Raw genomic sequence first — 18094 nt, 5'->3', positions numbered from 1 at the left:
CCCTTTCTGCTCGGGTTGTGAGTCAGCCTGTGCCACCTCTGTGGCTCTGAACTCTGTCAGGCTCTGGGCTGTCCGTATCATAGTTCTCCCTGCTGGTCCAGTCTTCACACTGGATGCCAATCCATTACTGAGCCGTTGATCTCATTTGGTAGAGTGTCCTGGCTAAGAATTCAGGTTTGGGTGAAGCTATGCCACTATTTAGCTGTGTGATCTTGTGGAACCTGCCACATTACTGTTTTGTTTTGAGACAGGGTATTGCTCTGTCACCCAAGCTGGAGTTCAGTGGCGCCATCACAGTCCACTGCAGCCTTGACGTCCTGGGCTAGATCCTCCTACCTCAGCCTCCCAAGTAGCTGGGACTACAGGCATTTGCTACCACGCCCAGCTAATTAAAAAAATTTTTTTAGAGACGAGGTCTCGCTACGTTGCCCAGCCGGGTCTCAAACTTTTGGGCTCAAGCGATTCTCCTGCCTTGGCCTCCCAAAGTGCTGGGATTTCAGGCATGAGCCACTGTGCCCTGCCCCAGAGTTGTGTAGTTTTCTGTAAAGTAGAGAGTTGTTGTGCAGTTGAAATAATCCAGGTAAAGCATGTAACACAGAGCCGGGTACATAGTATGCACTCACGAAGCATAGCTGTCAGTGTGCTTACCGAGTGCTGACACATAAGGAGGCAATGGCCAAGGCTGCAGCTGTGGAAGCAGACTGCCCGGGCATGAGTACCTGAAGGCCAGTGTGTGTATGACCTTGGGCAAATCACTGAACCTCCCCGTGCCTGTTTCTAAGACAGAGATCACATTAGTGTCTATTGCATGGGGTTGGTAGTGAGGATCCAATGAGGTTATGTTGTAACACATTTGGAACAGTTTCTGGTTCGCATTTAATGATTTGTGCTAAGCACTGGAGATGAAGCAGTGAATCCTTAAGGAGGTTACAAAGACTTTTATAAAACAATGTATCATGTAGTAATAGTAAATGATATTATGGAGATAAAAAGAATAAAAGGAATAGGACTCCTATCCAGGGTTCAAGCAGCTAGGAAAGGAACATGTCCTTGAGGAGGTGACACCTGGGCTGAATCTTAGAGGATGACTAGGAATTGGGCTGAGACGGGCCACTTCTCTGCAGTATGGAGGCTGGGTTAGGGTTGCTGCATGTAGAAGACATTCTAGACAGAGAAGTCTGCAGGAAAAAAAGCAAGAAGCAGCAGGTGGGTTTGGGGAAGTACGACAGCTTCATGGTTGCTACAGCCAGGAAGGAAGCATGAGAGGGACCAGAGAAGTAGACAGGAAGTCACAGAGGCCTTCTAGGCTGAGTTAAGGATTGTAAGTATTTTCCCATAAGACAGGCCAGTGACGGGGAGCCACTGTAGGATAGAAGCAGGAGAGGAACATGGTCAGATATGCATTTGATTTATTTTCATATTTTGAGCCAGGGTCTCACTTTATCATCCAGGCTGTAATGGAGTAGTGTGATCATGATTCATGGCAGCCACAACCTCCTGAGCTCTGGCCATCCTCCCACCTCAGCCTCCTGAGTAGCTGGGACTACAGGTGCATGCCACCATGCCGAACTAATTTATTTTTATTTAAAAAAAATTTTAATTATTATCTTTTAATTTTAAAAATAGAGACAGAGTCTCGGTCTCATTCTGTTGCCCAGGCTGGTCTCGTACACCTGGGTCAAGCGATCCTCCTGCCTCAGTGTCCCAAAGTGCTGGGATTACAGGCGTGAGCCACTGTGCCTGGCCAGATCTGCATTTTGGGAAAACCACCCTGACAGCAATGTAGAGGAGGCTTCAAGGGAAATAGGACTGGAAGCAAAGACACCATTTCTAGCAGCCCAGGTGACAAGTGTCAAGAGCCTGAAATAGGACAGTAGAAATAAGAATGAAAAGAATTCAAGAAACACTGATGAAATGGCAAGATTTGGTGACTGATTAGATGTGGAGTTAAGGCCGGGAGCGATGGCTCACACATGTAATCCCAGCACTTTCAGAGGCTGAGGCAGGTGGATCACCTGAGGTCGGGAGTTCGAAACCAGCCTGGCCAACATGGTGAAACTGCGTCTCTACTAAAAATACAAAAATTAGCCAGGTGTAATGGTGGGCACCTGTAATCCCAGCTACTTGGGAGGGTGAAGCAGGAGAACTGCTTGAACGCGGGAGGTGGAGATTGCAGTGAGCCGAGATGGCGCTACTGCACTCCAGCCAAGGCGACAGAACGACACTCTGTCTCAAAAAAAAAAAGGGAAGTTTCTAGCCTGGAAAAATCGATTGGATGATGGTGCCACCAATCAAGATAGAGATGACAGAGGAGTAACTGGGGACAGGGGCAGCAGGGTGGGAGAGGGAGATGGTAAGTTCAGTTTAGGATGTGTTTTTGAGGTGTCTGAGCCACAAGCAAATAGAACCATCCAGAACACACTAGAAAATGGCAGATCTGGAGGTCGAATGAGAGGCCTGGGCTGGAGACAGGGATTTGGGAGGGGTGTCAGCCTTTAGTCAGGAGTTGAACTATGAGAATGAGTGAGTGAAATATGGGTGAGGGGACAGAGAGAGAGTGCAGAGCAAGAGGAGGATCAAAGAGAGCACAACAATGTCGAAAATAGTTTTCATTACTTACAAGATTGTTTTGGTCAAAGGTTACTGGCAACCTTAGTGAGAGAGCACATGTGGGGACTGGGAGGTGGGACTCCAGGCTGAAGGGGCTGGACTGTCACTGCGCTATAGGCTTCATGTTTTGAAGGAATAGAAAATGAAAAGTAAATTACAATTATGTCACATAGTTAAAGTTACCTGAGAAAATCCCTTAGTAGGCTGGGTGCAGTGGCTCATTCCTGTAATCCTACCACTTTCAGAGGCTGAAGCAGGAGCTTGAGCTGAGTTTTGAGATCAGCCTGGGCAACACAGTGAGACCCCATCTCTACCAAAAGAAATAAACAAATTAATAATAATAATAAAATAGGCCCGGCGCAGTGGCTCACTTCTGTAATCCCAGCACTTTGGGAGGCTGAGGCGGGCAGATTGCTTGAGGTTGGGAGTTTGAGACTAGTCTCAGCATGGTGAAACCCTGTCTCTACTAAAAAAATACAAAAATTAGCCGGGTGTGGTGGCAGATGCCTGTAATCCCAGTTACTCAGGAAGCTGAGAGAGGAGAACTGCTTGAACTCAGAAGGCGGAGTGCAGTGAGCTGAGATTTGCTTCACAGATTTTTTTGAATCTTGATTGCACATACAGATTTTTTTAGTTTTAGGGTTTTTTTTGTTTTGTTTTGTTTTTGCCACTTTGGAGATAGACTTGTATGCTAGCATGGAAGGGAATTGTTTTTTCGGTTGATTGCCTAACAACCTGCTTGATGGCCTTTCAGATGGATCATGTTATACAGAAAGGAAGTATATGAAAACACTACAATCTAGGCTGGGCGCCGTGGATCATGCCTGTAATCCCACCACTCTGGGAAGCCGAGGTGCATGAATCACGACGTCAGGAGTTCAAGACCAGCCTGGCCAAGATGGTGAAACCCCATCTCTACTAAAAATATAAAAAAATTAGCCAGGTGTGGTGGCAGGCACCTGTAATCCCAGCTACAGCTACTGGGGAGGCTGAGGCAGAGAATTGCTTGAACCCGGGAGGCAGAGGTTGCAGTGAGCCAAGATAGTGCCATTACACTCCAGCCTGGGCGAAGAGCAAGACTCCGTCTCAAAAACAACAGAAAAACACTACAATCTAGTTTAATACACAAAACAGTAGAATCGCTGTCAGCTTCACAAGATACACACTGAAGCGCCCAGAACTGGGGCCAAGAGAACATAGTCTTCCATCTCCCACTCACACGGAATGGGGCCTGGCCCCACTCCGCCCTATTTAATTTGAGCATTGTTAAATGAGTCTGCAATGAAACGCCACATTTCCTTCAATCCTCACAACAAAGATAACCCAATTTTAGATTCTTAAACTAAGGCTTAGAGAAGTTAAACGCCTTGTCCAAGACCACAGAACTGGAAAATCCAACGTCAAGATCCAACTCCGAAAAGCCTCCGCTGGCAGTGGGAGGAAATGGCAAATGACGCAGCCGAATTTATTTTTTCTTTCTGAGACGGAGTCTTGCTCTGTCCCCAGGCTGCAGTGCAGTAGCGCTATCTCGTTTCACCGCAACCTCCGCCTCCCGGGTTCAAGCGATTCTCCTGCCTCAGCCTCCCGAGTAGCTGGGACTACAGGCGCGCCACCACACCGGGCTATTTTTTGTATTTTTAGTAGAGACAGGGTTTCACCATGTTGTCCAGGATGGTCTTGGTCTCTGGACCTCATGATTCGCCGGCTTCAGCTCTCAAAGTGCTGGGATTACAGGCGTGAGACACGGCGTCAGGCCAGGAAATTTTTAAAACCGGGATTCTCTGTCGCCGCCGGGCGCTGGGCCAACGCCCCGCCCCGCCCAGCGCAGCGCCCACGCCCCACCCCGCGCAGCCGCCCAGGTGCTAGTTACGTAACCACCGCAAAGCTTGTGCCAAGGCTCGCAGCAGGGGACGGGGGAGGCGCTGACTCACACCGGCCCAGCGGTCACGTGAGCGGGCGCGCAACAAGCAGGCTGTCGGAGTGCCTCGCGCGCCCCACAGCGGCCGCATGCGTCGCGGGACCTTCTCCCAGCAGTTCAAGCCTTAAGTCGCGACAGAAACTGGAGCCCTCCACCCAGGGCTCTCCCCTGAAGTGCAGCTCCTGTCCCCGCCAGTATCTTCGCTGGCCCCAGCGCTGAGGTTCACGCCTGGAACATTCTGGCCCAGAACAAAAAAGACCCGAGGCGGACACGAGGGCCTGAGGCTGAAAGTCTCTGCTCCGCAGCGAGGGCCGCTAAACCGGCTGCTGAGGGCGACTGTAGCCCGGGTTCCAGAAGGGAGTGGAAGGGACTGAGTGCTTGTGGGAAATTTCCTAATTGAGGCTTACCCCCTAAAGTTCTTTATGTTTTAAAAGGTTCCATTCCATCAGCCTCAAAATGTTTCCTTCCCCATCCCTCTTTCTATTAGGGTGGTTATGTCTAGGGACTCTCCACTGGGAAAGAATCATTTTGTTCTCCCTGAGGAGGGAGTGTAACACCCCCCACGGGCACCGAGGAAGGAGAACTGTCCAGACGCCAGGCACCTGAAGAATATGTTATAGTGTTATTACTCAGCTATTTCCTTTACATAATCCTTTATATATAATCATATGTTAGTATATAGAATTAGTACCCGAAGTATAACTTACTGCTTATATATATCTAGCTTATATAGTCATATCTGACATACTTAGTTCTATATAATCTTTCTGTATAATCATATAGGTATTGTAGTCGGAGCTGTGCTGACACATTTAGTGCTGATTTATATAATCTTTCCATATAGCCATATAGTATTTTTTAAAAATTCTTTCCATATAGTAGTTTGTAGTAGGAGGAATGCATAGAGCAGTCACAGAACAGAAGCAGTACACGGGAAAACAGCCAGATCAGGACAAGAACTAAAGACCCAGGCAGTGGCGTCCCTGCCTGAAAGGGCATATGCTGTATGGCAGGCTTGGAGCAAGAGCCTCTCCTCCTGATAAAGGAGTTGTAGTACCTTGCATCCAGTTCCTGTGGAAAGTAGGCTTCAGGCCTGAGATCCTGGAAATAACCTGGGGAGAAGAACCCCTCTGGTGTGACCAGTCAAGGCGGCTGTACACCCTGTCGGTTGTTTCTCACTTCTGTGCTAGCTCACATCATCTCAAGAACACAAGTCTGTCAGCTCCCACTGCATTGGCTTACAGTATCCTTCTGTTAGAAATCCTTTGAAGTCTCCAGTCCCCAGATAAGAAGTATTGCACACGACACCTGTTGAACACAGCCCACCTCCTTGCCTCGGTGACCTAATGGGGGTGGACCCCTTTTCTGTACACAACTCTCTATACTGCGCACGGCACGACCCCCTACTGCACACAGTCCACCTCTCTGCCCAGATGACATAATGGGATGGCCCCCTCGCTTGTGACTCGTGATTATGTATGCCCTATCACTAAACCTATAGATGACCTCACTCACGACCCTTCCCCCTAATAAATACGGATGCTTCTGGGCACTCGGGGTCTCGCTGATCTCCGCTCATAGGTGGCATGGCCCCACCCTCCAGATGCTCTTCACCAGTTCTATAGTGTCCTGTCTCTTTACTTCTTGGATCCTGCACCTCAGCACAGCATAAGGGACACCCCACAACCCTGTGGGGCCCAACAGCCCTGCAGGGAGGTCAGAAGTGGGAGACACCCAGGTTATGTTAGAAACTGTATGGGAGCCAGGGCGATGGCTCATGTCTGTGGTCCCAGCTACTCAGGAGGCCGAGGTGGGAGGATTGCTTGAGCCCTGGGTGTCGAGACTGCAGTGAGCTATGATCCAGCCTGTGAATACTCTAGGAGGACGGGTGATGTAGCGAGACCGTTTCAAAAGGGGAGAAAGAAACTGCAGCGTAAAGGAGCATACCTGTTACAAAGGTAAATGCTCTTTTGTCTATCCTTGCTATTTTTTAAGAGATTCAATTTTTCCTAGTTTTCCTTTTTTTTTTTGGAGACAGAGTCTTATTCGGATGCCCAGGCTGGAGTGCAGTGACGTGATCTCGGCTCACTGCAACCTCCACCTCCCGGATTCAAGCTATGCTCCTGCCTCAGCCTCCAGAGTAGCTGGGATTACAGGTGTGTGCCACCACGGCTGGCTAATTTTGTATTTTTAATAGAGACGGGGTTTCACCATGTTGGCCAGGATGGTCTTGATCTCCTGACCTCGTGATTCGCCCTCCTTGGCCTCCCAAAGTGCTGGGATAACAGGGTGAGCCACCACACAGGCCCTAGTTTTCCTTTTGATATCCTTCAGAGCCTCTATTTCTTGCTAGTGAGTCCTAACAGGGTACCTTCCAAGCTTGTCACTTGTTCACTACTTACCAGTGATACTCAAAGTGGAAGGAGGAGGTAAAGGATTTTATCTATAAGGGCAAAGCCAAATTGAAGGGAGGGTGTTCTTGATTACTTTTTTTAAATAGCACATTTAGGCCAGGCATAGTGGCTCACTCCTGTAATACCAGCTATCCTGGAGTTTGAGGTGGAAGGTTTGTTTGTGCCTGGGAGGTCCAGGCTGCAGTGAGCTGTGATCTTGCTATTGCAGTTGCCCCTGGGTGACAGAGTGAGATCCTGTCTGAAAAATAAAAAACAGTATTTATCGAACATTTACTGTGTACTAGACACTGTGCCAGGTAGTAGGGTGCAGAGTGAAACTGAAGAACTCAAGATCTACTGGAGGCCAAGTGCAGGTGGCTTACGCCTGCAATCCTAGCATTTTGGGAGGCCAAAGTGGTTGGATCACTTGAGTACAGGAGACTGAGACCTGCCTGAGCAACATAGGGAGACCCCACCTCTACAAAAAAATAGCCAGGCGTGTTGGTGCATGCCTGTAATCCTAGCTACTTGGGAGTCTGAGGGAGGAGGATCACTTGAGCCCAGGTCAAGGCTGCAGCGAACCATGATTGTGCCACTGTACTACTCCAGCCTGAGCAGCAGAGCTAGGCCCTGTTGCAAAAAAACCAAAACAACAAACAAACAAGCAAAAAGAAAAGATTCTATTTGGTAGTTCTACAAGGATGATCCAAGGATTTTGATTTAAGAATCTGAAAGTGATATAGGTAACACTAAAGAAAAGCAGGCCGGGACTGGGCGCAGTGGCTCACCCCTGTAATCCCAGCACTTTGGGAAGCCAAGGAAGGTGGATCACGAGGTCAGGAGTTCAAGACTATCCTGGCCAACATACTAAAACCCCGTCTCTAATAAAAATACAAAAATTAGCCGGGTGTGGTGGCGGCACCTGTATCCCAGCTACTTGGGAGGTTGAGGCAAGAGAATCGCTTCAACCTGGGAGGCAGAGGTTGTAGTGAGCCAAGATAGCACCACTGCACTCTAGCCTGGGCGACAGAGCAAGACTCTGCCTCCGAAAAAAAAAAAAAGAAAAAAGAAAAGAAAAGCAGGCCTGGCACGGTGGCTCACGCCTATAATTCCAGCACTTTGGGAGGCCAAGGTGGGCAGATCACCTTGAGGTCAGGAGTTTGAGACCATCCTGGCCAAGATAATGGCACCCCATCTCTACTAAAAATACAAAAATTAGCTGGGTGTGGTGGCATATACCTGTAGTCCCAGCTCCTCAGGAGGCTGAGTCAGGAGAATCTCTTGAATCTGGGAGGTGGAGGTTGCAATGAGCTGAGATAATGCCACTGCACTCCAGCCTGGGTGACCAGAGCGACAGTCCATCTCAAAAAATAAATAATAAATAAATAAATAAAAGCAGAGTTAGAGGACAAGATAGAGAATTTGGTTTCGGACACGTTGAGTTTGAGCTGTCTGTGCCTCATGTAAGTGGAGAAATGAAATGGGAGGTTAGATGTATGAGCCTGGGGCTGAGAAAAGAGTTCTTGGGTGGATTTAGAAATTTGGGACTCATGGCCAGGTTCAGTGGCTCATGCCTATAATCCCAGCACTTTGGGAGGCCAAGGTGGGCAGATCACGAGGTCAAGAGATTGAGACCATCCTGTGCAACATTTACTGTGTGGTAGACACTGTGCCAGGCAATAGGGTGCAGAGTGAAACTGAAGAACTCAAAATCTATTGGAGGCCAAGTGCAGGTGGCACATGCCTGCGATCCTAGCATTTTGGGAGGCCAAGGCGGTTGGATAGCTTGAGTACAGGAGATTGAGACCAGCCTGGGCAACATAGGGAGACCCCACCTCTGCAAAAAAAAAAAAAATAGCCAGGTGTGTTGGTGTATGCCTGTAGTCCTAGCTACTTGGGAGGCTGAGGCAGGAGGATCACTTGAGCCTAGGTCAAGGCTGCAGTGAAATCTCATCTGTACTAAAAATACAAACATTAGCCAGACATGATGGCATGTCTGTAGTCCCACCTACTTGGGAGGCTGAGGCAGGAGAATGGCTTGAACCTGGGAGGCAGAGGTTGCAGTGAGCCAATATTGTGCCACTACACTCCAGCCTGGGGACAGAGCAAGACTCTGTCTCAAAAAAAAAAAAAAAAAAATTGGAACTCATTAAAATGTGCAGTCGTGTTAGTGTGTTGGGGCTGAGCTAATTGTTAATTTTTCATGAATTCCGTGAACCAGTTAAACACAGCCATTATTAAAACTAAAATTGTATAAGCTTATAATTTAATTATATTAAAAACAGAGGTAAATCGTACTTAAAACTCATCACTTGCTAATTATTTTACTAAATTTTTTGCTAAGACTGCCATAAGAAAATACCACAGATAGCCAGGCATGGTGGCTCACACCTGTAATCCCAGTACTTTGGGAGGCCAAGGCAGGCAGATCACCTGAGGTTGGGAGTTCAAGACCAGCCTGACCAACATGGATAAACCCTGTATCTACTAAAAGTACAAAAAATTAGCTGGGTGTGGTGGCGCGTGCCTGTAATCCCAGCTACTCTGGAGGCTGAGGCAGGAGAATCACTTGAACCGGGAGGCAGAGGTTTCCGTGAGCCGAGATCATACCATTGCGCTCCAGCCCTGGCAACAAGAGCAAAACTCCATCTCAAAAAAAAAAAAAAAAAGCGAAAAAGAAAATACCGTAGACTTGGTGGCTTAAACAACAACAGAAATTTCTTTCTTTTCTTTTTTTTTTTTTTTGAGACAGAGTTTTTATCTTGTCACTCAGGGTGGTGTGCCATCTCGGCTCACTGCAACCTCCACCTCCTGGGTTCGAGCAAATCTCCTGCCTCAGCCTCCCTAGTAGCTGGGAGTACAGGTGCATGCACTACCATGCCTGGCTAATTTTGTATTTTCAGTAGAGATGGGGTTTCACCATGTTGGCCAGGCTGGTCTTGAACTCCCGACCTCAGGTGATCCTCCCACCGCAGCCTCCCAAAGTGCTGGGATTACAGGCATGAGCCACTGCACCTGGCCCAGAAACTAATTTTCTCACAGTTGTGGAGGGAAGATGTCCAAGATCAAGGTGTCAGTAGCAGGTTTGATTTCTTCTGAGGCCTCTTTCCTGGGTTTGCAGCTATATTCTCATTGAGTCCTCATATAGTCTTTTTTGTTTTTTTAGGTGGAGTCTTACTTTGTCGCTCAGGCTGGACAGTGGCCCCAGGCTGGACAGTGGACCCAGGCTGGACAGTGGAGTGCAGTGGCATAACCTTGGCTCATCGCAACCTCTGCCTCCTGGGTTCAAGTGATTCTCCTGCCTCAGCCTCCCAGTCATAGCCTTTTCCTCTGTGTACTAGCAGCCCTAGTGTCTCTCTGTGTGTCCATATTTTCTCTTAGGAAGACACCAATCTGATTGGATTAGGGCTTACTTTAATGTCCTTATTTTAACTTAATTATCTCTTGAATTCTGTCTCCCCAAATTCACATGTTGAAACCCTAACCCCCAGTACTTCAGAATGTACTAAAAATATAAACATTATGTGGCCACATAATGAATTTGGGGAGACACAATTCAGCCATAACAATTTTCCTATTACCTATGCTCTGAGATTATTTACCTCTATGTATCTGCATAGTAGGAACACTATTGTAGGCCTCTTCCCAACTCCACGTTCCCAAGTCCATGTTCAGGGAGTTGTAGCCTGAAATCAGCCATGGCGGGAGTATTTACACTAGTCAAATCAGCAAATGCTTAAGATCAAGGGCTTTTTATTCTCCCTGGAGAACCTCTTATTCAACACTTACCAGCACATCACAGCTACAGATATTATTTAAAATCTTTTTTTTTTTTTCCAAACAGATTTCTTGCTCTGTCCCAAGCTGGAGTGCAGTGATGCGATCTCAGCTTACTGCAACCTGTGCCTCCCGGGTTCAAGCGATTCTTCTGCCTCAGCCTCCGGAGTAGCTGAGATTACAGGCATGCATCACCACACTCAGCTAATTTTTGTATTTTTCGTAGAGGCAGGGTTTTTCCATGTTGTCTAGTCTGGTCTTGAACTCCTGACCTCTGGTGATCCGCCTGCCTCGGCCTGCCAAAGTGCTGGGATTACAGGTGTGAGCCACTGCACCTGGCCTGAGATCTGATGGTTTTGTATGTGTTTGACAGTTCCTCTTTCACACTCTCGGCTGCCACCATGTAAGATATACCTGCTTCCCTTCTGCCATGTCTGCAAAGTTCCTGAGGCCTCCCCAGCCGTGCAGAACTGTGAGTCAATTAAACCTCTTTTCTTTATAAATTACCCAGTCTCTGGCAGTTCTTTATAGGAGTGTGAAAACAGACTAATACAGTATTCCACTACCACTAACTAGCCGGACATATTCATCTTTTCCAAGTCCTATTGTCCATTCACTTGCTGAGTCTTGTTGAATCTTCCTCTCTATCCCTACCTCCTTACTCCATACTCCATACTCCTTACCCTTATCATTTTCAGCTTCCTAAACTTTCAAGATTCTTCTACCTTCAATGAATCATATGCCAGATATATACCATATATATACATATATGCATTTGCTATCTATTTTAAGAATGTAAAGTAACATTTTAGAATTTATTGGGTTTTTCTACTTCTCTCTATCCAATAGTTTATTCTATATTAGAAATAATAAGGTGGGCTGGGTGTGGTGGGTCATGCCTGTAGTCCCAGCACTTTAGGAGGCTGAAGCAGGCAGATAGTTTGAGCCCAGGAACTCAAGACAAGCCCAGGCAACATGGCAAAACGTCGTCTCTACAAAACACACACAGACACGTGCGCTCGTGCACACACACACAAAATTACTCAGGCATGGTAGCATGTGCTTCTAGTCCCAGCTACTTGGTAGGCTGAGGAAGGAGGATTGGTAGAGCTTGGGATGTTGAGGCTGCAGTGAGCTGTGATCACACCACTGCACTCCAGCTTGAGTGACAGAGCAAGACCCCATTTCTAAAAAAAAAAAAAAAAGAAAGAAAAAGGGCTGTGTGTGGTTGCTCACACCTGTAATCCCAACACCTTGGGAGGCCGAGGCAAGCGGATCATGAGGTCAGGAGTTTGAGACCAGCCTGGCCAACATGGTGAAACTCCATCTCTACTGAAAATACAAAAATTAGCTGGGTGTGGTGGCTCACTCCTGTATTTTTAGTAGAGGCGGGGTTTCTCCATGTTGGCTAGTCTGGTCTTGAACTCCTGATCTCTGGTGATCTGCCTGTAGTCCCAGCTACTCGGGAGGCTGAGGCAGGAGAATTGCTTGAATCCAGGAGGTGGAGGTTGCGGTGAGCCGAGATCGCGCCACTGCTCTCCAGCCTAGTGACAGAGTGAGACCCTGTCTCAAAAACAAACAAACAAACAAACAAACAAACAAAAAAGAAGGCTGGGTGTGGTGGCTCACACCAGTAATCCCAGCATTTTCAAAGGTTGAGGTGGGAGGGCCTCTTGAGCCCAGGAATTGAGGAGTAGCCTGGGGAACACCGTGAGATCCCATCTCTACAAAAAAGTATTAAAAAATTATCCGGAAATGGTGGCATGCACCTGTGATCCTAATTACTTGGGAAGCCAAGGCCTTACTTGAGCCCAGGAGTTTGGGGCTTCAATGAGCCATGTTCATTGCAGCAAACTGTGCTGCAGTCTGAGTGACAAAGCAAGACCCCATCTTGCAAGACCACTTGTAGTCCCAGCAAACTGTGCTCCAGTCTGAGTGACAAAGCAAGCCCCGTCTCAGGCCAGGCACAGTGGCTAACATCTGTAATCCTAGCACTTTGAGAGGCTGAGGCAGATGGATTGCTTTAGCCCAGGAATTTGAGATTAGCCTGGCCAGCATGGCAAAACCCCGTCTCTACTAAAAATTAAAAAATAAATAAATAACCGAGCATCGTGGTGCACGCCTGTAGTCCGAACTACTCAGGATGCTGAGGCACGAGAATTGCTTGATAGGAGTGGAGGTTGCAGTGAGCTGAGATCGCACCACTGCACTCCAGCCTGGGCAACGGAGCGATACCCTGCCTCAAAACAAACAAACAAAAAGACCCTGTCTCAAAAAGAAAAAAAGAAATAATAAGGTGGCAGAATATATGATATATAGAGAAAAATCAATACTAAAATAAGATGAGATTGGGTGCACTCAGGGTGGTATGGCTGTAGACACTAAAATCAGTTGTTATGACAGTGTGATGCTAGAGCAGGAATAGTTAGACATAGATCAATGGAAGATAACAGAGTCCAAAAATAAAACCATACATAGGATAAAGATGGCATTTCAAATCAGTAGAGAAGGATGGGATTAATCAAGTGATGTAGAAAAAATTGGCTCCCCTACCTCACACTATACACCAACCTATTCTAGATGTATTAAAGACTGAAAAATGTTTAAATACCATCAAAATATTCAAGGGAATATTTTCATAACCTTAGAAAAAGGCTTTTCTGAACCAGACCCACAATTCAGAAGCCTTATGGAAGAGACTGACAGTTTGCACTTCACACAATGTCAAATTTCTGTAGTGACACTCTATAAGCAAAGTGAGATGACGAGGTAGGAAAATATTTTCAACATGTATAAGAGACAAGAAGTTAATGTGTCTGTGTGGTGGTTTAAAAATACGTCCACGAATTCTGTGATACTCTTCCCTTCAAGAGGTGAGCCTAATTCCTGTCCACTTGAGTGTGGACTGGACTTAGTGACTGACGTCTAAAGAATAGCATAAAGTGGTTGCCTTCACACAGATTACTCAGAAGACAAAGGTGCTTTGGCTAAGCTGGTGGAAGCTATCCGTTAATTAGAAAAGAAATGTTAAAAAAAAAAAAAAAAAGAATAGCATAAAGTGGAAGTGATGGTGTGTGACTTTGGAGACTCAGTTAAAGGCATAATGGCTTTCATCGTGGTCTCTCTCTTGGATCACTTGCTCTGGGGGAAGCCAGCTGCCATGTTATGAGGGTACTCAGGCCCTATGGAGAAGTCCAGATGGTAAGGAACTGTCTTGCCAACAGCCATGTGAGTGAGCCATCTTGGAAGGAAATCCTCCAGCCCCAGCCAAGCCTTCAGATAGCTGCAGCTCTAGCCAACCATTTGACTGCAACCCACTTGGGCCACTCTTGGATTCCTGACCCACAGAAACTGAGATAACACATTTTTGCTATTTTAAGCTGCTACATTTGGAGATAATTTGTTATTCAGCCTATAATACAGCACTTGGTTAGCTGGGCATGGTGGGGCCCACCTGTAGTCCCAGCTACTCAGGAGGCTGAGGTGGGAGGATTGCTTGAGCCAGGAGGCCAAGGGTGCAATCAGCTATGATCACGCCACTGCACTGCAGCCTGAGTGACACAGTAGATTTTGTCTCTAATAATAATAATAATGGTGTACTATTTTTAAAAGTTTTTAAAGTCATGTTTATGGAGACAGCGCGGTGGCTCACGCTTGTAATCTCAGCACTTTGGGAGGCCAAGGAGGGTGGATTACGAAGTCAGGGGTTCAAGACCAGCCTGGCCAAGATGGTGAAACCCATCTCCACTAAAAATACAAAATTAGCCAGCAAGGTGGTGGGTGCCTATAATCCCAGCTACTCAGGAAGCTGAGGCAGAGAATTGTTTGAACCCGGGAGGTGGAGGTTGCAGTGAGCTGAGATCTCGCCACTGCACTCCAGCCTGGGTGACAGAGGGAGACTCTGTCTCAAAAAAAAAAAAAAAAAAGTCATGTGTATTGAAGTATGAATTTACATTTAGTAAAATTCACCCTGTTGGCTGGGTGCAGTGGCTCACACCTGTAATCCTAGCACTTTGGGAGGCTGAGGGGATGGATCACTTGAGGCCAGGAGTTCAAGAACAGCCTGGCCAACATAGCAAAACCCCATCTCTACTAAAAATACAAAAAAATTATCTGGGCATGGTGGCATGTGCCTGTAATCCCAGCTACTTGGGAGGCTGAGGACGGAGAATTGCTTGAACCTGGTAGGGAGGTTGCAGTGAGCCAAGATTGTGCTATTGCACTCCAGCCTGGGCGACACAGCAAGATTCCGTCACAAAAAAAAAAAAAAAAAAAAAAAAAAAAAAAATTACCCTGTTAAGTATAAACTCTGACAAATGCATAGTCATATCATAACCAAGACACAGAACAATCATAGAATCACTCTAACAGTTCCCTCAAGATCAAGATGAAGAACTCAACTGCTTCTTGATCCCAAGGAATTCATTGACCTGTTTTTCTGTCAAAACGGTCAAATTTAATCACTAAACTGATCTACAGTACTATGGAAAAATTTGTAAGCATAGAAAACACACAAACCAACTTTTTTCAAAAAAAGTGAGATACTTAAAAAGTTTACCATAACCAACGAAATGAAAGTAGCTTCACATTTTACTACAGATGTGCAGATATTCATCAAAGTCCACCATTGTCATATATCTGGCTCAATAGTAATATTTAAGAATACTGGTCGGGTGTGGTGGCTTACACCTGTAATCCCAGCTACTCGGGAGACTGAGGCAGGAGAATTCCTTGAACCCAGGAGGCAGCAGTTGCAGTAAGCCAAGATTGGACCGTTACACTCCAGCCTGGGAAACAAGAGTGAAACTCCGTCTCAAAAAAAAAAAAAGAATATACTGTAAAATAACAATCTTTAGAAGAGTAAAAATAATGTGATTTTTACTTTTTTTTTTTTTTTTTTGAGACAAGGTCTTGCTCTGTCATACAGGCTGTATGTGGCGCAATCTTGGCTCACTGCAACCCCGTCTCTCAGCTTCAAGAGATTCTTGTACCTCAGCCACCCGAGTAGCTGGAATTACAGGTGCTTGCCACCACACTAGCTAATTTTTGTATTTGTGTTTATTTACTTATTGTTATTATTATTATTATTTTGAGATGGAGTCTGGCACTGTTGCCCCAGGTGGTGTGCAATGGCGCAATCTTGGCTCACTGCAACCTCTGCCTCCCGGGTTCAAGCGATTCTCCTGCCTCAGCCTCCTGAGTAGCTGGGATTATCTGCCACGACACCTGGCTAATTTTTTATACTTTTAGTAGAGACAGGGTTTCACTATGTCGGCCAGGCTGATCTCGAACTCCTGACCTTGTGATCCACCTGCCTCGGCCTCCCAAAGTGCTGAGATTACAGGCATGAGCCACCGTGCCTGGCCTATTTATTTATTTTTTAAGAAGGAATCTTGCTCTGTTGCCTAGGCTGGAGTGCAGTGGGGCGCTCTTGGTTCACGGCAATCTCCACCTCCTGGGTTCAAGCGATTCTCCTGCCTCATCCTCCCCAGTAGCTGGAATTACAGGTGCATGCCACCACACTTGGATAATTTGTGTGTGTGTGTGTGTTTTTAGTAGACACGGGGTTTCACCATGTTGGCCAGGCTGGTCTCTAACTCCTGACCTTGTGATCTGCACACCTCGGCCTCCCAAAGTGCTGGGATTACAGCCATGAGCCACCATGCTAGTTCAATTTTTGCATTTTTAGTAGAGAAGGGGCTTCATCACGTGGGCCAGGCTGGTCTCAAAATCCTGAACTCAAGTGATTGGCCTTCCTCGGCCTCACAAAGTGCTGGGATTATAGGTGTGAACCACTGCACCCAGCCCTCAAAAACTATTTTTAAACATATTACGATTAGCAAAGTACAGCCTTTGACTCAGAAATTTTACCTTCTAAGAATGTAGGCCGGGCACGGTGGCTCATGCCTGTCTGTAATCCCAGCACTTTGGGAAGCCGAGGTGGGCAGATGGCTTCAGCCCAGGAGTTCAAGACTAGGCTGGGCAACATGGAGAAATCCCCATCTCTACAAAAAGCACAAAAATTAACCAGGGATGGTGACACATGCCTGTAGTCCCAGCTACCTGAGAGGCTGAGTTGGGAGGATCACCTGAGCTCAGGAGCTTGGGGCTGCAGTGAGCCATGATGATTGCACCCTGTACTCCAGCCTGGGAAAAGAAAAGAAAAAAGAATGTGTCCCACATAGTCATATTATTCAATGTGTACTCCATGAATCAAGAGCATCAGTATCACTTGAGAGGATTACATTTCAATGAGATCCTCAAGCAATTTCTATACACATTAACATTTGAGGAATATTGCTCCAGAGTGCTTATGCAGAAGAGCAAAGATCTATCTATGGGGATTTAAACAGTGTTATTTGTAATATTGACTTTTTTTAAAAAAGAGTTAATATCCATCAGTAAGGAACAGTTAAAAATCTAGCCAGGCTTAGTGGTACACAGCTGTAGTCCCATCTACTTGAGAGTCTGAGGCAGATGGATGACTTGAGCCCAGGAGTTTGAGGTTGTAGTGCACAATGATTGGGGGTATGAAGTAGGACCTCAACTTTGGGTCAGATTCAAGACTGGCTGAAATAGGGAAGAGGCACAGAAAGAAATTCTCCATAAGACATGCCTGCCACAGTTTACCATTGCCATGGTGACATCCAGAAGTTACTGCCTTTTTCCATGATAACAACCTGGAAATTACCACTCCTTTTCTGGAAATTTCTGAATAACCCACCCCTTAATTTGCATTTAATTAAAAGTCAATATAAATGTGACTGCAGAAGTTCCCCTGAGTTGCTGCTCTCCACACGCTGCCTAGAGCATGGCCTTGCTCTTTAGGAGCAGTAATGGAGCTGTAAAACTGCATCCTCAAGCTATTTCTTTTCTTTTCTTTTTTTTTTTTGAGACAGAGTTTCACTCTTGTTACCCAGGCTGGAGTGCAGTGGCACGATCTGGGCTCCCCGCAGCCTCTGCCTCCTGGGTTCAAGCAATTCTTCTGCCTCAGCCTCCCTAGTAGCTGGGACTACAGGCGTGCGCCACCATGCCCAGCTAATTTTTGTATTTTTAGTAGAGACAGGGTTTCACCTTGTTGACCAGGCTGGTCTCGAACTCCTGACCTTGTGATCCACCCGCCTCGGCCTCCCAAAGTGCTGGGATTACAGGCATGAGCCACCACACCCGGCCGCTCAAGCTATTTCTTCTACTCCATGCTCAGGAAAGAACCACAAGCCTTATTGGGCTAATTGCAAATTTGGGAGCTCACCTGCCCTGCATCAATTGTACCTGTGAAAAGCTATTGCGCTCCAGTTGTTACCTTTTAGGATAGTTGTCCAGGTTCTTGGAGTTTTGAACAAAGAATTGGACAAAACACACAAACAAAGCAAGGCAGTGAAAGCAGAGATCCCCT

At 46.6% G+C, this 18094-nt stretch overlaps 1 protein-coding gene across 1 annotated transcript in view; it reads right to left on the bottom strand.

Moving 5' to 3' along the window:
* Positions 1 to 18094, bottom strand: part of SPSB2 (splA/ryanodine receptor domain and SOCS box containing 2) — a 36553-nt gene that overhangs the window by 2926 nt on the left and 15533 nt on the right. Inside the window, exon 2 of the mRNA XM_064377494.1 lies at positions 2794 to 2920. The gene's annotated coding sequence lies outside the window, so the exon portion shown is untranslated. The remainder of the gene's footprint in view (positions 1 to 2793; positions 2921 to 18094) is intronic.

Source organism: Aotus nancymaae, unplaced genomic scaffold, assembly GCF_030222135.1.
Source record: "Aotus nancymaae isolate 86718 unplaced genomic scaffold, 86718_ANA_hifiasm-v0.15.2.pri h1tg000016l, whole genome shotgun sequence".
NCBI classification, from domain to species: Eukaryota; Metazoa; Chordata; class Mammalia; order Primates; family Aotidae; genus Aotus; species Aotus nancymaae.
The sequence above is the reverse complement of the archived record's forward strand: the minus strand, read 5'-3'. Positions and strand labels throughout refer to the sequence as shown.